General features: G+C 41.4%; 1 long non-coding RNA gene across 6 annotated transcripts; it reads right to left on the minus strand.

Annotated features, from left to right (window-relative positions):
* Positions 1 to 2,244: 2,244 nt before the first annotated feature.
* LOC142827762 (uncharacterized) lies at positions 2,245 to 19,934 on the minus strand. 6 transcript variants are annotated; one of them, XR_016349109.1, is made up of 5 exons: positions 19,777 to 19,934; positions 17,153 to 17,249; positions 12,304 to 12,420; positions 4,369 to 4,485; positions 2,245 to 3,739 (listed from the first exon to the last, which is right to left on the minus strand). It is a non-coding gene; the product is annotated as an uncharacterized LOC142827762 (long non-coding RNA). The 6 variants fall into 6 exon arrangements; XR_016349110.1 differs by lacking the exon at positions 4,369 to 4,485 and having other exon boundaries at positions 2,246 to 3,739; XR_012902498.2 differs by lacking the exons at positions 2,245 to 3,739; positions 4,369 to 4,485 and adding an exon at positions 8,981 to 9,353.
* Between the last annotated feature and the right edge of the window lie 2,764 nt (positions 19,935 to 22,698).

Here is a 22,698-nt window from a genome sequence, read left to right on the forward strand (position 1 = left end):
CATTAGACCCGCTAAATTGAACACCAGGGCTATGTCTAGACTGGCATGATTTTCCGCAAATGATTTTAACAAAAAAGTTTTTCCATTAAAAGCATTTGCAGAAAAGAGCATCTAGATTGGCACGGACGCTTTTCTGCAAAAGCACTTTTTGCGGAAAAGCATCCGCGCCAATCTAGATGCGATTTTGTGTAAGAAAGCCCCGATCGCCATTTTCGCCATCGGGGCTTTTTTGCGCAAAACAGTTTTTAGCTGTCTACACTGGCCCTCTTGCGCAAAAACATTTCTGGAAAAAGGCTTTTGCCCGAACGGGAACGTCAAAGCTTTTGCACAAGAAGTACTGATTTCGGACAGTAGAACGTCAGTGCTTTTGCGCAAAATCAAGCGGCCAGTGTAGACAGCTGGCAAGTTTTTGGCGCAAAAGCAGTCACTTTTGGGGAAAAACTTGCAAGTCTAGACACAGCCCAGAAGATCAACCTCTGGAGTATCGCTCTTCCAGTAAGTATAGACATGCCCTTTGAGTGCTATATGTTAGAGCCTTTTTTCCAATCACATCCCTGTACTGATACCAGTACCGTATAAACAAGGCTTAAGAAAAGAAGAGGCATATATTATGAAGACTTACATATTCTACTTAGAGTGACCATATATTCTACATAGGCCTCTAATACCACATGACTAGTATGATAGGAGTGGGGCAAGTTTGATTCATTTCTCACAAATTTGAGAAACAAAAAACAGGACTGCAGTTTCAGCTGCACCAGACTAAAACGGCTACATTTCCACCACAAATTTGAGAAACACTTCCATAGCAGGTAATTCAGAAGAAAATGAACACATTCCAATTAAATTCCAAAAATGCTAATTATGGAATACCTTGTCCACTGCAGAAGTTTTTTCTAATTGCCATGATGTAATGGTTGGTATCACTTACTAAAAATAATCTATTCCTTCTAATGTAAATGAGGATACTCTTAGTAGGCATACTAATGTCCAGTCCTTTCTTTGGGCTGCAAAATAGGGGAATGCACATGGGAAGAGCCTCCTTGCAGAGAGACTCGCCCATAAAATATTTGATCCAAAATTGTTCATACGATCCATATCCAGCCCATTGCTCTGCATAATACTACACTGCATAGAACTGACAGACACTGAACACTTCAGGCAGTGAGAGCCCAGGCTTCATTAGTGCTGAATTCCTCCCTCTGAGAATTGAAAACATAGGCACTGACTTTTACTTTTCCTCTGGGATGCTCCACTCTCTCTCTGCCCTAAGGCCTGCCTCCCCACACCACCTCTTCCCCAAGGCTCTACCCTCACTCCATCCCCCTCCCCAACACCCACCTTTGTTCTGTCTCTTCCATTCCATTCCTAAGGCCCTTACCCCTCACTGCTCTCCAGCCTCACCCAAACCCCTTCCGAGACACAAAACAGCTATTTGGCAGTGCCTCCTGTCAATTGACAACTGATTAGATGATTGTTGGCACCACCTAAAAACTGTGGCTGGTGGGTGCTGAGCGCCTACTTACTGTTTTTTTCCTGTGGTAATCCAGCCCCAGAGCACACATGGAATCAGTGCCTGGGAGTGAATCTGCTACAAGTTTTTTCAGGATTTCCCATTTGCTTGTGGCAACATGTTACAAACCTGAAAGGAAACTAATGTATCATTTGGAAGAGAGAGGAAAAAAAAAGGAGGAAACACGACTGCTCTCAGGAGCAGAAGACTGAATGATAACCAGGCCTCAAGCCAAGTAGAAGGAGCCCACTGTCAGTCTTGCTTCTCCTATCCATTTCTACTCTCTGTTCCCCCTTCCTACTCCAAGCAATATTTGCTTTTCCTTGGCAAGATATAGCTAAATGATTCTATGTCATTCCTGCTAATACCCACGAGGGCTGATTTTGTTTATGGGCCTCTCTCCTAACTGAACGTTTCTGGCTGCAGTTTTGGTGATGACGACAGGATATAACAAAACTTATCTGTGTAGCCTCGAGGTAGATGGATCAGAAAATCCACAGCTGCAGCATTTATAATCTTAAATGGTAGAGACAAGGTCAACCAAAGTTATTATTTTAGCCCAGCATAGGTGATAAGTCCCTCTCCCCTCAGCAGAAAGGAAATCAAATCTACTCAGAGCAGGAATAGAGAAGCACTTGTTCACCAAGCCAAAAAACCCTCAGGTTGGATACTGAAGTTAGTTCTCCTTTCCTGAATCCTGCAAGATCCATTCATCCTAAATAAGACAGACAAAGCAGGAGCATTTGATGTTTTCTTTCAAAATATTTCCCTGTATTATAAACAAACAATATTTACAGATGAAGATAGCATTGTGTAGCAGTAAATACTGAAACAATGGATAATTTCTGAAAGGCAAATTCTACACCAGTGCAAATCCTAAATGACATGAATACTAATGTGTTTCTTCTCTCCCACCATTTTGTCTCTTCCAGTGGCTGGTAAGCTATTTGAGGTAAGGGTTGCCTCTGTGTTTATACAGAGCCAGTAAGTATAGGGGTTAAAACTCAACTGGGGACTTTTATGGATTCCAAGGCCAAATGGGACCATAGTGGTTATCTATGTGACTTCCTGCATAGCATAAGGTCATAGAACTTCTCAAAAATTAAACTTTGGGATGTAACATGACAAATCAACAACAGAGCAAAATCTGACATTTAAATACAGTACTAGATTTACTTCAAATGGTAAAGGTCAGCTTTTTCAGACCATCAACTTGTGGAAATTGTCAGAGTTCTAGTTAAGCCAGCAGAACTATACCAACAAAAACCAGTTGAGGATCTGATCCAGGGATTGCAATGATGTTGAGCCAGACACAGGTGAACAATGGACATGGGAGGGAACAAGGAGCTCCATTTTAACCACGTGGCCCAAATAATGGTCCTTGGGTTTTCTCCTGAGACTGTCAACAATGGTGCCAGCTGAAGTGCAGGTTTTAAATAAATACAGACATCTTGCTTGTGGGAAGAACAGTGAGACCAAACTTCTTGCACAGAGGTCTCTGTATAATCATTGCAGATGGGAATAGCTTTTGGTCTCTACCAGCTTGAGATGGATTTGAAAGGGTAACATGAAGCAGCAAGCAGCCTTTTTCTACTCACTTGAGCTATGCAGTTTCCTACAATGAATGGGAATAAGGAAATATAACCCATTAAGGATTAAAACGGTTGTTTTTTTCAGCCTGACAAGGGATTTCTCAAAACAGAGTATTTCTTACCTGCTGCTACTTTGTGCTTTTATTTCCAGGGATCTAGATTAATTTTTTCTACTGACTTCCATGGTTATAGCTGAAAATAAGCCTGCCAAACTCTCCACAGAAATCAACTTCATGATGGGAAGACTGCAGTAACCGAGGTACTGCAGACACCCATTAAACTATGTGCTATTATTTCCATACGTTTCAGGTTAGATGCCAGTATCTGGATCGGTAGGGAATGTCCTGACTGAAAATGATGTATGTTCACATCTGCACTGCCAAGTATCACATCACTACATGCTGAATGGCTTTGCACATTTCCATGATCCATTTGGATTAAATTCCAAAGGCTTGCATTCAGCCAATATAGTATTGCACCAAAGGAGCTATCTGTGTATAGCGTGAAGGAATGCACAATTCAACCTGCCCAGGGTTTTTCCATCATTTGGGGCAATTGAGCACCTTCCACACCTCCTTCTCACTCTTGTAAAATCTGCTGTAGTTCTTGTGTGGGCTTTGGATCCAAGACGAGTCTAAATTCAGAGATATAAAAGTTAACAGGCAACGAATAGTAATTGCTTTGCTGGCCTTGACTTGTATAGTAGCAGAAAATGTACTGTTTAAAGACAATATTTACTTGAAAGTGATTCCAACTTCTATTAGCTGCATGTAATGCGTGCAATTAGCACTATATTCTTACACAGTTGATTACATTTTAGCTAACTGAAAGCAAATGCCTGCAGCATCTTCTGCATAGGCATAATTACAGTAGTTCTGTTATCTTATTACCATTAATTAAGAAAACATGTGTTGGGGTTGAAGAGAGGATAATACAGCTGGAGATTTTTCTTAATTTGCCTTTCCTGTGTAAAGAGTTACTTCCTTACTTGGACTTGGCTTTGCAGATCATGCTCAAAGGCAGCCGTTGTGTATTGTCCTGCAAATATTACTACTAAAGATAAAATACTGAAAATATTTTCCCTCTCACAAAAGTATCCTGGCACACAGCTATATTACCCAGTTGCCAGTGGCACTGCATTCATTAGCTTCTTTGATTTACTCAGAATTGGAGGATTTGAAGGGCACACACATTTTGCAATTTAAATTGACAAAGCGGCCCAGTGTGCTTTGCTTTTTTTTTTTAATTAGGATATAAACTCACCAGCCATCGTTCATATTGATCTAAATTACTTTGGGGCTTAATTTTGCATGGATGTCAATGGCAAAAGGTGACACTGACTGTATTTGTGGAGGAGCAGACCCCCATGAAGTGAGCAAGCTAAAGAGGAAACAAAAAGATTATCTTAGTATTAAATGAGGAAGTGTCATATGGATAATGTTAGAAGGAGAATATGTTGTTCCAAATAGTGTTTCTTTGGCATTTAGCATCATTGTGCTGTGGCATGAATCAACAGGAGGCAAGGGAAGAAGATATGGACTGTGTCTACACTGGTATGATTTTGCACAAGAACTCTTCCAGAAGAGAGCGTCTACACTGGCATGTAACCTTTTAACCATAGGGCTTTCTTGCACAAGAAATTCATGTTACCTGTCTACACTGGCCTCTTGCACAAGAACAGTTGCACAAGAGGGTTTAGTCCTGAGCAGGAGCATCAGAGTTCTTGCGCAAGAAGCACTGATTTCATTCATTAGTGCAACAGTGTTCTTGCACAAGAACTCGCAGCCATTGTAGACAGGCAGCAAGTTTTGTGCAAAAGCGACTGCTTTTGCACAAGATCGCGCCAATGTAGACAGAGCCATGGGGGAAAAAAAGAAAAGGGTGTTGTTAGAATTGTGGGTTTTTTTATTGTCCTATTGTTTCCATGCTAGTGTCCTGCAGCCACATCACATAGGGCTGTGAATTTGTAAGAACTCAATAGCCCAGCACCCCTGGATTAGAAGGAAAGCCACTAAAGAGAAGTGGGGTGTTTCAAAACTCTTGGAGACTCATTAAGTGGCTCTCTTTCTTCCACTGAGCCAGTGCTTAATCACAATGTTAGGGTATGTCTACACAGCATAGTTATTTTGAAATGCTTTACCAGCATTTACACAGCCAAACCGCTATTTTGAAATTAAATCAAAATAGTGGAGGGCTTATTTCAAAATTGGTAAACCTCATTCCACGAGGAATAGCACCAATTTCAATTTCAAAATAAGTTTTGTGTAGACACTTTTTGAAATAGGGGGCCTCCAGCCCTGCCCAGGGTGCCCTGGTGGACACTCTGGGCACAACCAAGAAAACTCCTCTCTCTCCCTCTCTTCCCAGAGCCCTTGAAGAGGTAGATTCTGGCCACAGCACCTGTGCCACCTCCAAGCCTGCCAGCCCAGAGCCAGCAGTCACTGCACCTGACCCAGTGGCCCCAGCATGAGCCAGGCAGCCAGTGCTAGCCAGCCCTCCACCACTCCTCACGACCAGTCTGTCAGCTCCCAGGAGCCAGCCAGGGGCCAGAAAAAGTGGGAAACTGCCTGGTCCAGTGCGGAGATCAGGGACCTAAGTCAGGTTTGGGGGGATGCCTCCAACATCCATGATCTCCGCACTAAACGGAAGAACGTAACTATCTACAGGCGGATGGCTGCCAGCCTGGCCACCAAAGGCCACATGCGAACCCAGGAACAGGTTCACATGAAAATAAAGGAGCGGTGGCAGGAATATTCCAGGGCCACAGGGGGCAGCTCCCAACCAGAGGCAGACCCAGACCCCCTACCCCTATTTTGATGCCATGGACTGCATCCTGGGGGGCAGGATGGTCTGTGCCTCCCAGGTTGTCATTGACCCTGGGGCAGAGCTTGCGGCCTCCTGCTGCTCCAGCCCCTGCTGCCTCCCCAGCTACCGCTCCTCCTTCCACTCCTTCTCTCCCTCCTGATTCTTCCTCCCCACCCCTCCCCCCAGGGATGCCAAAGCCTCCTCACCCATGGTACTGGGAGATAGTTGGGCCAGCAAAACCCCCAACCCTCAGCTTCTCCTCCTCCTTCTTCCCCTTGCCTCCCCCTGCCAGCTCCCTCCTTCCAGGTTTCCCCCTCCCATCTCCCACCCTCCCCTCCCCCACTTTCTTTCCCAGTCTTACTTCAGTTTCATTCCTCCCGACACCAGTTTTGTTCAATAAAGAGGCTTTGTTGTAATGAACACATGTTCATTTTACTTTCAAGTAAAAGTAGGAATAAGGGATCTTACGGAAAAGGGCTTATTTTCCTCAAGATCCTGTCTAGACTGGCGCTTTTCTCCGGCAAAACCCCGAGCCAGAAAAAAGCGGCAGCCATGTTCATGCAAATGCCGCGGGGGATATTTAAATCCCCCGCGGCATTTGCAATTCTGACTGGTCTCATTAGCATCCCTTTTCCAGAAAGGGGTGCCAATGTAGACACAGCCTAGATGTCTGGCTGATGGGTCTTGCCCACTGGCTCTAACGGATCACCATATCTGAGGTCAAGAAGGAGTTTTCCAGAGCTTTCCATGTTTCCAGGAGCACAGGCAGAGGGGCAAGGAGAAGTGAGACATGTTCAAACAATTCACTGGAGTTTCTGAAGAAAGAAATGCATTGCTGTGCCAATGAGTGAAGAAAATAATTCACACCACCAAGTCTAAGCACATCTTTCCTCTTTGATTCCCTGAACGTGTCTAAAATACACCAGGATCCTGGTGAGACCTCTGTACAGGAATTCCAAGCTTTGTATGAAGAAAGCTTTGTCTATTTGATGAGGTATGGCAGGGTGTATCAAAACTTTGTTCCCTGATTCTCCTAAACTGCTGTGAGGCCAGACTTCTACGTAAAGCCAGTTGGAAAATTTTGGACTGAACCACTTTCTATTGCGAAGTGCAATTCAATCAAAATCTTCATAGAATGGTATAAATTGTTCATTTACATTACATATTGTATACAAAATAAAAAGTGGAAAACAATGAAATGTTTTGATCAGTCCAAATTCTTTTTTTTATTTTCTTCTAATATTGAACTTTGTCTTTGCTGAATCAGAATGAAAATTTTAAAATCTCAAAATCCTTTGCAAAATGGAATCTGTCTTCCACGTAACTAAGCTATTGTGCTCTTCTGGGGGCTACAGGTCAGCATGGTCCATCACATAAATATTATGTCAATTGTTCATCCTGATGATGTCTATCCTTCATCAGGTAGTTAAAGCAAACCCCTTGGTTTCCTATTTCCACTGATTCTTTTCGCCAACTTTGCCAGAACATGTTACAGTTTTGCCAATATTGGAGGAAGCAAACGCAAAGAAGCAGACACCAAGATTATGTTTATGCTTATGATGGGATGTGGAGTAAGGACACTGCATGCCCCCCTCCCCCCAAAAACACATAACAGGTCTATACTACACCTGCATGGGCAGGTCTTGGTTAGTGCTGCTACTTGCAGTCTCAAAAGATGTGGGGAGGAGGCAAGGCTTGTTGCTCACCTATACTGGCTAACAGAGCTGTCCCTCTGTGGAGGGAAACACTCTCTGCATACTCTAGGAGGGGTAAGCACAGAGGCTACATCTAGACTGCAAGCTTCTTTCGGAAGAAGCTTCTCTAGAAGAGATCTTCTGAAAAAACTTCTGAAAGAGAGCGTCCACACAGCAAAAGTGCATCAAAAAAGTATTCTGCTTTTTCAAAAGATAGCATCCACACTGAATGGACGCTATCTCACATTTCAGTTGTGAGTACTATGGACAGAGTGGCCACTAGGGCACCTGTGCTTTCTCTTCTTTCAAAAGTATTCCCTTTTCCATGTCCACACATGCCTTTTTCCAAAAGAGCTCTTTCAGAAAAAAGGATTCTTCCACATGGAAAGAGGTTTACCAATGTCAGGAAAACCCCTCTGTTCTTTCAATTCTTTTTCAAAAGAACGTGATTGCAGTGTGGATGTAAGGAAAGTCTTTTTCTGAAAAATGGCTGTCTTCTGAAAAAACTGTAATGTAGACATAGCCTGAGAGACTCCTCTCCCTCTCTGAGGAGTTCTAGGAGGCAGTGTCCTTCAACAGCAAAACAATGGCACTTAAGTTCTTGAGGGCTTTGATTGTCTATGCTGCTGATCCTTTTATCCCAGACATGGACCCACTGTTCATGTCTTTTAGTCAAAGATCAACTGAATCAGCAGAGAGGGTGCCAAAAAGAAGTTACATTTTATGAAGAAAGGCTAACCTAGAAGGACTCAGTCACTTAAATGAAAGCCTCTTTTTAATAAGTCCCCTACTTGGCACTGATGCCTTTTGTTACTATGTTTATTTTTTTAATAAACCAAAACAAATGAAAAATGTCTCAGTTAGCATTTAAAAAAAAAAATGTCCTCTGTGCGCAGAGTGCATTTTCCATATTCCACATTAAGCCAGTGTCATTCATGGCCAGCAGTATATCCATGGAATGCTGGCCAGCAGCTTTATGGATTGATTTAAAAATGTAATAGAAATATACTGTGCGTGCACAGTAGCCAACTTTTCCAGTGTTAATAACTGGGACATTTTCATTTGCCTTTTGTTTATTAAAAATGAATGGGAGGCCTGATGCCAGACAGTCATCTGACTGCCAGCCTGAAAGACCAGCCACAACTGTGAGCTTATAAAGTTTCCTTTAGAGTGGTCCGCTTAGGCCACACACAATTTCCTTTCTGTTGCTTCATAAGTGACCACATTTCTTTTGTGCCTTGAGATGGTCTCATTTTGCAGCAACCGTGTGCTACATCCAAAACTCCTAGCCAATTTTTGTAATTTTTTTGCTTTTTGCACAAACTTTACCACTGGGGGTCCCAAATTCTGAACTCTGTCCCCATTCTGCTCTCCAGTAACAGATGGACAATTCTAACTGAAGCCAATGGCGGGTGAAAATAAATATGCAAAGACAATCTGACTCTGGAAATATGGAATAAAAAATGTGATCTGCTTACGATTTTCCAGGAGCAATTGTTAAGTTCATTGACAGAGAAGGTGCTATCCCTACAACAATGAGGGGGAATATAAAGAGTTGAGTACTTGTTGGTTGGATCTGTAAGCAGCGGTTGGATCTGTAAGCAGTAGTTGGTTGCAAAATGGCACTGGCTTTGCTAAATTAAAAGGACCAGCCCCAGGATGGCATGCTGGAAAAAAATGTTTTTCCAGGGCAATGCTAAAGTAGGCAGCATGACAAAGGATGGTGTTCCCGGGAAGACAGCTGGATCTCTGCAATAATCAATAAGAAAAGGGTGGTATAAAATTGTTTCTTTAGTTAATTGTCATTAAAAAAGTTTTAGTCTTATAGTGACTGATGGTGTAGCATACATTTTCTGACTTCTGTGGATACCTAAATACTCCCACTGTTTCTTTAATAAGACCTAACAGTTGTCTGAATGGAGTCTGAGTGATTCAGGGCAGAAGTAATTTTTCATAAAATTTCTCCCTTTTAAAAACAACAATTGTGGATTTAAACATGTGAAAGGCAGGCTTTAGGGTCTGTTCTTAGCACTTATATAACACTGTGCAACTTCAGACTGCTTTACAAATATAAACCAGTTAACGAATCCTTATCTTGTGGATTTGTATGCAAAGCTATCTTTGTTAATAGATATTGCCTGCATATATTCCCACCAAATCATTACTATTTATTTGTATTACAGCAGCACCTAACAAGCCTGATCAGGATCAAAGCCCCATTATACCCAGATGCTATACAAGCACACAAAACAGCCCTGGGTCCATCTTAAAGAGCTTACAGTCTCTTTTTAGCAAAGATGCAAAACAGACAAAACACCAGGGCTATGTCTACACTGGCGCGATCTTGCACCAGAGCTATGCAAATGAGGCTAACCACAATGCTGTTATGCTGATTATTTTCAGGAATAACGGCATTGCGCAAGAGAGTTTTTCTTGCACACGAAGGGGCAGTGTAGACAGCTCCTTCTTGCACAAGATCCTCTTCCGCAAAAATGGTAGCTCATTAGATATGCAAATGAGGCTCGACAATATTCCACACAGCCTCATTTGCATAGCTCTGGTGCAAGATCGCGCCACTGTAGACATAGCCTAGGAGGGAAGAGGGAACAGAAAATAATGGTAAAAAAAAAAATCATGTTGTTACCTCCGCTAGCAAACATACATAATATGATGCTTCCAAATGATCTGAAAGTTTTTTCATTAAATAAATAGATGACAAGTTGTATAGTAGAAAGGTTGTCTCATTAACTGGTGGGACTGTGCCCAGCATCAGGGAGATCTGATTCTTATTGGACAATGCTCTAAAATAAACATTTCTTAATACTACTACTAAATAAAATCAGCTAGCCCCAATTACTGCTGTTAGTTGGCTGATATCTGTTATGTATCACAGTAGAACTGATGGAAAAATAGGCCCACTGAATGTAAACTACCCTCAAACTAGAAAAGAAAACACATGCCTGTCCCTTGGAATAAGCAACGCTGTGCTTCAGCAAAAGCAGTCTGTTTTTAACCTCTTCCATTTTTCAATTCGAGAGGTCAACACTGGAAGTGAGCCCAATGTGCAACAGCATATCTGAACCTCCTCAAACTTTGACAAAACTCAGATTCCAACTTCTCATCTCAGGTCCATCTTTGTAAATGGATCTGAAAGGAAGAATACTATTTCAATCTAAACTTCTCAGCTAACACCCATCGCCAGTTAATGCAGCACAGTGTAGCAGAACATATAAAACAATGCAAGTTGTAAGCATACTGTACAAGGAATAGGTTCTCAAAACTTTGGTCTGAAATTGCCTCTGCAAAATATATAGATGCAGACATAAATGTGCACAAAAGCTTTTACCACTTACATGAATATTCTAGGAGAGGGAACTCATTCTCCTTGTTTTGCAAATGCCAACCAAAAAATATCAATTTGCAGATGAAGTCCCCCATTTTGCATGCACAATTATTTGCATGTATATTTTGGATACATTGATTATTGATTTGGTGCCTAGCAGTGATTCTTTTATCATGCAGAATACTGAAAATTACACATCTAACATGATTACTTATTGGGGTAAGGAGGAGCCCAATGGAAAATGTAGAGCTTGTTCTAGTCTTTTATTCTGTGAAAAAGAATAAAGATAACTTAAAGTGATTCTCTATCCTATTGCTCGCTGAAGCTATGGCTCTGAGCCAGCAGAACACAGTGCTGCAGCCTTTCATTGTGATCCTGTGCCAAGCACAGCACTATGAGGGAAGCATCAGCATAATCAGCACAATGTAGTGTCTCTGAGCCAGCAGGGATGTGTCACAGCTTTCTGCAGAAATCCCTATCTTTTCATTTCATTATGGAGACCACAGACTGGGATATTATGGGTCACTCAAAGGTCATGTTACAGAAAGCAGCTTCTTCTTAGTAAAATGAGCCCCTTTTTAGTGTACTATTTGATTATTTCCCTTCTCTCAGTTGACTGTGTGGGGTGAATATTTGTCTTCTGAATTCTTGAAAAGTCTTTCCTTCTTCCTCTGTTTTTCTTCCACAAAAGCACCTGTTTTCAGGAAACAGCTTTCCCCATTTGGGCAAAGCTTCCATACACATAGCAGCTTAGCTGCAAAAGCATCACATGTGCAAAGGTTCCTAAATCTCACTGAAAGGCCATAGGCTACTAATGTAACTACCACCAGTTAGATTTGAACCTGGGATCTCTGGAACTTCCTATAGGAGCCTCTTCAGATTGAGCTACAAAGCCAGCTGGTTTTCAGCTTTGGCTGTCAAGCTCCCCTGTTTTTTGGCTGTAAGTGGTCTAAGTGCCACTACATGGGACAGCAGACCACACTAGGCGTGGGGGTTAAACTACGAGTCTAAATCACTGCTGAAAAAAATTGGACTTCTGCACCTAAGTCGCTTCTGAGGATTTTACTCAAACTCTGGTAGTGCTGCCAAACACTTTGAAAATTTAGCATTTGCATTTCCCATTTCCCCAGTCTGGGAGTTATCAATCAAGATAAAAACAAACACCATGCAGATGGGCATCTACAACCACAGAGAACTCCTCTGAAGTCAATGGCCTCACACAATTGCAAGCACCTGCCTACAGGAAGCTCAGTGAATGATGAGGGCCTAGGATTAGGAGAAATATTAGAGACCAAGATGAATGCTTGACCTATATTGGAATGAAAACAAACTTTGCTGTCAGCAGCTGCACAGCACCTTGCAGCGTTTGGACTATCCTGCACCAAAGATGCCAGGCACCATCTCCTCTTTCGTCTCCATGCTATCTTCTGTGTTATCCCATGTATTAAGTTATGCTCCTTATTCACGATCCTCCTAAGAAAAGACGAAGGGAAGTAGGAGCGACTCCATTAAAATCTGTAACATTAAACAGTGTATGTTAGACTAGAATTAGGCCCATTTTTTCCCACTTGCATTTTTGGGTGCATAATGATGGGGTTTTGCAACAAGATAACATATTGCACTAACTGAAGCAGGAATCAGGTTATATTTATAGCCCTCCTCCATCTTTACATCCTCCATCTTTACATATTTGTTACAATTTCCTTCTGTTGTTGTGGATTTCTTTTACAAAGTAATGGAAAACTTTGATGAAGAATTGACTGAACCTGATTACTCAGTTTTTGTTGTCTATATAGGGGATTTGGGGCAAAAATTTGTCAGGGACGGTACTTGGTCCTGCTGTGAAGGCAGGAGACTGGACTCAATGACCTTTCAAGGTTCCTTCCAGTTCTAAGAGATAGGCAATCTCCATTAATTTATTTATTTTTATATTTTTATTCTCCTGGCTCTAGCCGCAGTGCACTACGAATACTGAATGGGAATTTTTCAAATGTTAATACATACATTTTAAATGAAAATAAAGAACTAAATGTAAACTCTAAGCCTACCTACAGCTAATATGGCAGGCCTAAATGGAATGACTTTGTAAAATGCTAGAATATGAAATTACAGTATTGTAAATTTACACACTGCATTTCTCTTAGACATACACACATGGACTTGTATGGTTAATGGGAAGAATTGCAGAACAAATGTGCCCGATGCTACGTCTACACTTCCACAGCATTTTGAAAGAAGTTATTTCAAAACAACAACTCCTGAAATAACTATTTTAAAATAAGCTATTCTTCTTGATAAGCAGGGCTATGTCTACACCGCAAAGAAAAGTCAGAAAGATACGTAAATTGCGAACCACAATTTGCGTATTTTTTTCTGCTTTTCTGAAATTTGGTGAGTCTACACCAGTGCTTCTTAAACTTCGAGACCACGGAACACCAAAAAATTATTTTTCTTATGCGGAATACATATGAAAATTCTCTTAAAAAATTGTTGTCAGATAAAAAAAAGACAAAAAACAAAAAAAAACAAAGAAGAGGTCGCGGCACACCTGGGAGTTGTTCACAGAACACCAGGGTTCCGCAGAACATAGTTTAAGAAATACTGGTCTACATGGTGCAAAGTTTTGGAAAACCACCTCTTTCAGCACTTGCCTTCTTCTTTGTATGAGGTTTATAGGGATGGTGGTAGAAAACGTCTGCTTTTCCAATTTTTTTTTTTGCGGAAAAGCAGGCGCATACCTTGGATGCAGCATAGCTTTCCTTTGACACCTCTAGTATCCCGGAAAACAGCTGCAGTGAGGACGAATCCCAGGAGTTATTTCGAAGTAATACGCCCATTATTTTGAAATAGTAGGTTTGGTAGTGTGGACACTCGCCATATTTCAAAATAAGGGGAGATATTTCGAAATAACTCCCCAGTGCAGACATGCCCTGCGAGTGATCCATAACAAAAACCAAGATGTGTATAATAACAGAGTTGACCAAAATGAGTGTCTTTTTATAGCAAAAATGTTGAAAGGAAATGAACAGTATTTTTTTATTTGGAGTATTTTCACTCTTTTCATTTTTCAGATGAAGCATTTTCGAACTTTCAAATTTGTTTATTTTGAAAAAAAATCTTTTCTAATGTTTGAGATTTCCATCTCCCACTTCTCTATTTTAAGCTAGTAGGAGGGGAAAAAGAGGTAAACAAATTTAAATGTCAGAGAAAGCAGGGAAACCCATTTTTTCTTATGTTCCCCCCTTTCTGCACAGAAAAAAGGGGAAAGTGAGGTGTGTTAAAAACTTTTTTTAAGGGCAAAAATGGAAAGCAATAGAGAAGAAAAAACATTCTTACTTTTTTCTGTGGGAAGCAAGAAAATACATTTAAAAAGAGGTTTTCTCCGCTTACTTTCACTTTGTACTATTTCCATATGGGCAAAAGATTAAAAACAAAAGCCAAAAAATATCCCCACAATTTGATACATAGTGGGAATTTTCCCAATATTTCCAAACCTTTTTATTTTGAAGTTCCAAAATGTTTTTTCTTAATTTTGGGGTTTATTTTTTTAATTTTAAAACGTGAGCGAGAGAGAGAGAGAGAGAGAGAGAGAGAGGAGAGAAAGAAAATAATTCAAAAATTTGTTTTTCCTTTGAGCAATTAGAGGCGGATACATACCCAGCAAAGACATACACATTGATGGACATGGTATAATGAAATAGACTGGATTAGAAAAAGATCACAGGTTTTTTCCCCCAAATTGAACAGGCAATACCCAAGTCTTAACATATAAATATCAATCCTCAAAGATCCAAATGTGAAACATTGGCTTTTTAATGTATTAGAGAATTCCCCAAAAATGAGGTTTTAACTGGGTGACAGATTCTTGGACAATTAACTAGGACTTGTGGTTTTTCTTTTAAGGTGCTCCAACATTAGACACTTGGCCCACTCCATGAATAAGCAGAGGTACGGTATCTTTGCTGAATGACTCTCAAGTTACATCACGTGTCCCTAATACAGAGAGATGGGAAGTTTAAGGAGTATATGTCTGTCCCTGCCTCAGAAACAGAAGGAATAAGGGACAGAGGCAGAGATATCTTACAAGGCCAATCCTATACTAGTTAAGCATGGATAAAAATCTTATGTTATCTTAAGTTCCCAATAAAAATCAAACATTCTGAGTGCAAGTAACTCCTAATAAAGTACATCACCAGCTTGTACAGGTACAAAATAGAAGGGAAGGAAACTTGAAATGATGTAATGTTCTTATTTAAGGCATATAATGGTTTCAATCATCTCTTTCATGCTGCTAAAAAATGTTTTAAGCTGGTTGAAATTTGGATAAAATTCCAAAATGTCAAAAATTAAAGAAAAACCTGAAACAATTTTGATGAGATTCAGGATTTTTTCTATTTTTTCTTGTTTTTTTAAACCAGTCCTAGAGCTTTGAAATTTTGAAACAAGAAAAAAAAAAAAAGAAAAAACATTTCAGGGTTCCCCATCTCTTTTGTCCATTTTATGTGCACTTCAAAAACACCTGCTACCATAGCAGTCTGTTTCCATTATTTAAATGTAAAAACAACACTGAGTCCCTTAACAATTACTCTTGTCAGGGAGAGACTTGACAGGGCTTTTAGAGCCACTTTCATAGTTAAGTGTGGAATGATAATTCTGTGCACCATGGAAAGTGAGCAATAATGAGGCCCTGTAAGACATAGGTATAACTAGATGGAAAGCAGATGATATTTCATATAAGAAGATTGTTGAAATAGCCATATTTCAGAACCATTTCTCCACGTACATTATGTAAATTCTTGCCCAAATATCTCACACCTAGATGTACAATTCATCAGTGGTTTACCTGCATCTAAGAACAGGATTTGGCCATCCCTTCCAATTGTCCCAATAGGTCATCCTTTCCTGATATCAGCCTGGATTTGGTGAACTACCATAGTGCTAGGCCTTTTCCATCATTAATTTCTATGGCATAGTTGGTGAATAACTACAAAGTTGAATGATCTCTCTTTAAGAAAGTTAAACTAGAGAGCTCCTTTCATGGAAGCAATGTTCTTTCTTCCTGTTCTCTTAAAAACTCATAGCCAAAATGATTTGAAGTAATTTCAATTGCATACTGTATGCTTATCCTGTTTGACATATACAATGCAATCCAAATTTTGTAGATAATGCTGTTCTTTGTTTCCCCTAATTCTCTGAATGTCTGGCTATTATAAATTAATATATTACATAGGATTTGTTAATCAGAAGTACCAGCATCCTATGCAACAGTATTAATTTAATTTGCCTATGCTTCTTAGACTTAAATTTCATGTTTCATTCTGTGGAGGCAGGAAAGGGGAATAAGGGAATTTGTGTGCAGCCATCTTGGTCTTGTTAACAAGAGAGCAAGAGTCAGGCTAAGTCTGTGGCCTGACAACACGAGATCTGTAATTAGATGCTGCCTTCGCCTCCATACAGAGATAAGGATAGAATGCTGACTCTGGTAGGGACCTTGAGATAAGGAGCATCTGGGTGGAACTAAATAACTGTTAGCCATTGGTGTTTGTACTGGGAAGGAGACTAATTGTTATTGTTATTATATTTAATAGACAGTATATAAACTGCTTCATAATTGCTTGTATTCGAAGATCTGCCTCGGTGAGGGGGGGGACTCCTGTCCGAACCAGTTTTTCCCTTGCTGCAGCTCGTAATAAAACTGCCTCTGGCTACTTGTTGCTTACAAACTCAGAGTGAGGACAATGTTTTCTTCCACAATTCCAACTACATTTTTATTTCCAAGCCTTTGCTAATGAAGAGTGTTTGTGACCAAAATACAGGATAAAATAAAATTTTATGATAGTTGCACGTTGGTGCAAGGTCATTAGATTTGGCTGATCATCTGTACTTACTTGTAGTTCGATACCCAGTGATTGTTTCCAGTTTGATCCACTTGGGCATTTAGAATAATATATGTTAAGCTTTTAGCTATTACAATATAGTAAATTCCAGTTAAGTGTGAGACTAAATATAGGCTCCACACTCTTGAATGAACTGTAGGTAGGTGGCTTTTTTTTCTTTAAATTATATATTTTAACCAATTCTCACAAGAATAAGGCAGTAAACTTCTTGTTTCTTACGCTGTCTCCATTTTGTGTTGTGGTTCCATTGGGTTTCACCAGGTAAGCAGAGCTCAGTCAGGTTGGGACTAGAATGGAAAGTTACGTACCCCAGGAAAGCAGTCGTGTGTTTCAGCAGGAGATTCCCTTTGAATCTGCACATGGAGATGCCATCTTCCAACTGATAATCTGGGAGCATATGTAATTCTGTTGGCAAGTCAATGGCAGAAAAGTGTTGTTCGACTCAGATAACTCTATAGAATCATAATTTCTATAGAATCACCCTCTGAAGCGTGGCAGGGAGGACTCACTATTTTCACCCGCTTTCACGAGTTCCCAGCACCAGATCCTTCATTGATGGAAATTTTGATGTAATTGGAAATGGGTTGAGTTGAGTATCGTTTGAAAGCCCTTTCTTCCATTAATACAATGGTACCAAACATGACAAACGTAGAACAGTTATAATCTCAAGGGGTTCATGTAAGACTGGCACCTCCTGCTGGCCATCCCGGGAATAGTGCCAGCCAGGCATTGCTCTGCCCCTCCAGCAGTATTTCCCCCTCCCCCCATCATCTTCTCACCCTGTGGATCCCTCTCACTGCAGAAACTGCAGCTGACTTGTCATTGCTCACCCAGTGACTTGGTCTCCATATGGGTTCCTCCCCTTCTGAAGTAGCTGAGAATCTTGCCAGGTCTCTCAGGCAGTCTGCCGTGCTCTGCCTGACCTGTGCCATAAGCTGGTAGGGGAACCCAGTCCACTTTGTACTCTGGTTTCCAGTTCAGGGACTCTCCAGTCCACAGCCAAGGTCTATACTCCTGTTCCTTGTTGCTATTCCCTTGAGCCTTGACCTACCTTCCTGACTTCTCCCCTCCCCCCGGGATTTTCCATCCCCTCAATTCCCTCCATTCAGGGAGAACTACAGTGGGGCTACTCAACTTTGGACACCACGGGGGCCACAATGATGCTCACAGCACATGCCAAGACCCACAGCTTAAGTGTGGTTGCATATACATGCAAATATATATGAAAATAGCTTCTTTCACAGACAGGATTACAAAGCACTTCCCACAATGCCCTGGTGCTCCTGGCACCTCCTTCTTGGGTGCTAGAAATGCCGACACCCTGTACCCGTCTGTTCTAGCCAGGCCATCCGCTTGTGTTTTTCAATGCTCACTGGGGAGATGCCTTGCTGTTGTGGAGAGTGTCCCCAGTGGAGGCCACGTTCAATGGATCCCCTACCTCCTGAGCTCTGTGTAAACCCAAACCACACTGCAGGCCGCAAACAAATGGGCTGCGGGCCGCATGTGGCCTGTAAGCCACGTGCTGATTAGCCCTGAACTACAGCCTACTTCCCACCCCCTCCCTTCTGTTGCCTACCACCTGGTTTTATTCAAGCCACACTATTCCTGTACAGATGAGCCTGCTTCCAGTTAATTCCCTGTTCTATGGCTTCTCCTCCAGCAGTAGTAGAGTTAATTGATTTGCCTGGCCAGCTGAACCCCTTCCACTCCTGTGGGGGATTAACAGCCCATCACATATGTAGTCAAGAAAATGTTTGAAAAACACCTTTTTAAAATTGTACTTTACCATAAGTATGTCAAACTGTCAGTCCTTTCAAAGGAAAATTGTTACCCTCAACAGACAGTACTGAGTTATCAGTTAATGCTCAGAATAGCATACCCTATCCATATTTTTAGTGTTACAAGTTACTATAAATAAAAGGATTTGCTCCAGGTCTATTTGCCATCACTGACAAAAAAGGAAGTTTAGGGACTGGTTATCAGCTTTGTTTATTATGCCAAATGAGTTATAAAGAGCCTGTGGTTAAGATGTCAACACTCTGCTGGTAATTACAGGAATCCATCTGCAAAAGGTATGCACCAGTTACATCACAGACATTGCATAAGATAATTAATTACAGCCCCAAGGTAATTTAATTACGAAATCATTGTTTTTACTTTGGTCTTGACAATTTTTTGGCATCAATGGGGAGATAATGTAGTAGCTGAATCATTGGCACGTATCACTGTGGAGGCCCTGATTAAACACAATGCTTGGTAGTTTCTTACACTCCATAAGAAATACATTCATACAGTGAACTTGGCAAAATCCGAGAGGAAGTTCACGGAGCATTAAGAGAAAGCTGAAGATGTCAGGACAAGTGGCAAACTGTGACCAAGACTCACCTTATACTTGGTCCCATGGCACATGTTTTAAGAACACTTGCTGCTTCTGTGGTAAGCCAAAAGGCATCCTGTTGAGCAGTGGTGCCCACGGCCCTCAGGAGAAGCTGTTGAATCCCTGGGGGTTTTGAAATCAAGCACCAACCCTGCACATACTGTAACTCAACTGCAGTTCTAAACCCACAGCCTCCTCACTAGGGTAGTGCAGTCCAGTGGCAGGAGTCAATAACAAGCATCCCATGCTGGGGCAATGCAGCCTAGCAGCTGTAATCTGTAGCAAACCTCCCTCCCAATGGGGCCTAGAAGCAGGAGTCTGTAGCAGAAGCCCCTCTTGCTGGGGCAGTGGGGCCTAATTACTAGAGCCTGTAGCAGCAGGTTCAGGCCCCATGGGTTGAGGAGGGGGCAAGGGGAGCAGCCCCCCTTACTCCACCAGGTCCCAGCCCTGATCCCTATTAGCAGTGGCACAATCCACTACTCGCTCAACAGGGAATCACACTGCAACATGCTGAGCTCCTCAAGATACAATCTCCCACCCTGAGCTACTTCTTACCAGTCTCCGCAGGTCTCCTTCCAGGGTCCTTCCTCCAGATCCTCTGCAGTATCTCTGGTGTCTTGCTAGCTGGTCCCCAGATCCAAGCCCAATCGCAGTTTGCCTCCAGGAGCCTGGGCAGAATCTCCCTCCTCAGCAGCCAGATCACACTGGGCCTCTCTCCAGGCCTTTATACCTGGGCTGCAGTCCAAGCATACCCAGCAGGGCGCAGGGAGGGGGAGGAGACTTCTCCAGCCAGGTGAGCCTGGTTAGGCCTTGCTTCCCCAGGATAGGGCTGGTACACTCAGTCACACATCCATTAAACACAGTTTCAACATATGAGTTAGATGAGAAAATGTAGGAAGCAGTCAATTTTAGTTAGAATGTTGCATGTGAAGTAAAGTAAAGCAAGCAACTTTACATATCACATCAAGAATTATGTAACGTACAAGCAACAGAAACAAATACTGATTTTACTAATGCAAACTGTATGACACAGCCCGAGTTCATAGATTGCCTTGCAGAGGATCTAATTCATGGAAAATTTGTGGCAATGGTCAATGAAGAAGCTAAGCATAGAAAAATATGTACTCTGAACAGGCATGATGAGGAACAAATTCATAGCAGGAATGCTCTTAAAGCACCTGTTGAAGACAGGAACTATGGATGTAGTTTTTAGCAATCCTTTCTGCAGAAATGAATAGCAGCACATACTCCTAAATCTGCAAAAGACACAGCACTATCATAAGTGGAAGAAAAGGATAACGTTAACAGAAACTTTAAGATTCTGTTTGTAGCTGCTACACTTTTGTGGAAAAGCATTTTGTCCTGTAATATATGGGAGTTACAGGGATCCATAACTGTTGCCAAACCTGAAAAAATAATACCCAGTGACCTGTGGTTTTTTAAGATGTCACTGCTTGAAATCATGCCCCAATCTTGCTTGGATTTAGCACCAGCAAATAAGACACTAAACATAATTTCATGCATGAGTACTTGAATGAAAGGCAAGTTTCCAGCACATGCATGACAACTGTGCAGCATATGCACAATCTACCACTACAAGTAGCTGTTGATTTAGCAGTTCATTCCAAACCCTATGCAGCTTATGCATAGCATTGGTCTCCCACTGATTACAACAAAATACTTTGCCTGGAAAATGCAATTAATCCATGGAACTCAATGAAGGGCTGTGCTTTCTCCCAGATCTTGTCACGGGTGGGTTATATTTTGTGCTGCCAATAACTTAGACTTTCTTGAAGATATAGCTTATGGCAATGGAACCCTTCATGACACTGTTATGGTCTGCTTATTAATAAGGACCAATCTTTGCTTCAAGTGGTGTCTGGAACGACTATTCTGTGAAGCAGCTTCTTGACTTCATGGCTTACTTTCCTACCAAGATCCAAACATTCTGAAATCCAGTTTTCAATGAAGCAGCAGTTAAATTGACGACAACAGAGCCGTCTATGTCCCCTAATCTTGAACACACTTGTTTTTCTGCAAAAGTGGGAGGCACTCTAGAGCTGAAAAATCATTGAGCAGTTTCAGTTGATGAACTAGAACAGTGTTTCTCAATCTTTTTTTATAAAGTACCCCTTTAAAAAAAGAAGTACCCCCAGTACCTACAGTTTTCAAACACACTTTTTTTTCTACCATTGCAACACATTTGTTTAAACAACTTCATCATAGCTGGATGGGTGATTAAAATTTTGGGTGTAAAAAAGTACAAAAATAATAAAGCGCTGTAAAACTTAAAACAAAAATTCAGTTCTCTCCAAATTTCAGTTGTGTTGGTGTACCCCCCAGACTTCTCTCTAGGGTTGCCAGATGGTTTCAACAAAAATACCGGACACACTTGACATGACATCACAATCTACATTACATCTTATTTAGAAAATACCGGACATTGATAGTTTCTCACTTATATTTTCTCAGTTTGTTTCCCGAACAGAAAGCTCAAATACTGGACTGTCCAGTTCAAAACCAGACACTTGGCAACCCTACTTCTCTCAAGTACCCTTAATGGTACTCATACCATTGGTTGAGAAACACTGAACTAGTAGACATACTCTCAAATGATCTGAACGCTCAGGACATACCACATTGCATCATTTCAGGAGAAAGCCACACTCCAGTCTGGCCACCCTTTAACTTGGCACCACATAAGATACCAAAGTGTACTTACAATGTCAATCATACTTGCTTGTCCCATTGATTGTCCCAGAAAATTGCAAATGACAAAGATGGCATTTATACCTACCCTAAAGAGGCAAATTGTCAAGTAGTGGAATGCCTCCAAGAAAACTAAGTGCATCCAATCCCCACCCCTTATTGAACATGGCTTGATCTTGGTCAGTGGTGAATTTACCATTGGGCCAACTGTTCCTTGGCTGTACCCCCAAGCTCAGAAGTGCTCTGTTTGATGATGGGGAGCCAAAGGTACCCTGGGAGCAGTAGTTCTTTGGCCAGCTCCCTGCCTAGAAAACTAGCACAGGAGCAGGGAGTGGACTACATTTCCCAGCATTCCTTTAGCTACTAGCAACAGGAAAGGTGGAGGGTGAGAGAGAGGAGGGAAGCTGTGAGCGAATGCTGTGAATGGAGAGCCAGCTGCTAAAAGGGGCTGGTGCTGTGATGGGGATCATATGTAAACAGAGGAATAGATGACTAGAAGTCTTTCCCAGACTAGATTAAGAGTACTAGTGACCTTGGTTCACTGACCCCAAAGAAGGGATTGAAGATTTGACTCTATTTCCACAGCCATGGAAGCAGAAATGGGATTTTCCTTTTCATATGTATCTAATGCTCCAAAAGGGAATCTAGCACCTGTATTCCTGGTATTACATCATTTTTTTCAAAATCAAATACTGATCCACTGTAATTTGTTGCAGAAAAAGAAGGATTAAATTGTGCAACAAATAATGAGGGTAGGAGTTAATTCTG

This window comes from Pelodiscus sinensis, chromosome 3, assembly GCF_052426305.1.
Source record: "Pelodiscus sinensis isolate ZL-2025 chromosome 3, ASM5242630v1, whole genome shotgun sequence".
In the NCBI taxonomy this organism is placed as follows: domain Eukaryota; kingdom Metazoa; phylum Chordata; order Testudines; family Trionychidae; genus Pelodiscus; species Pelodiscus sinensis.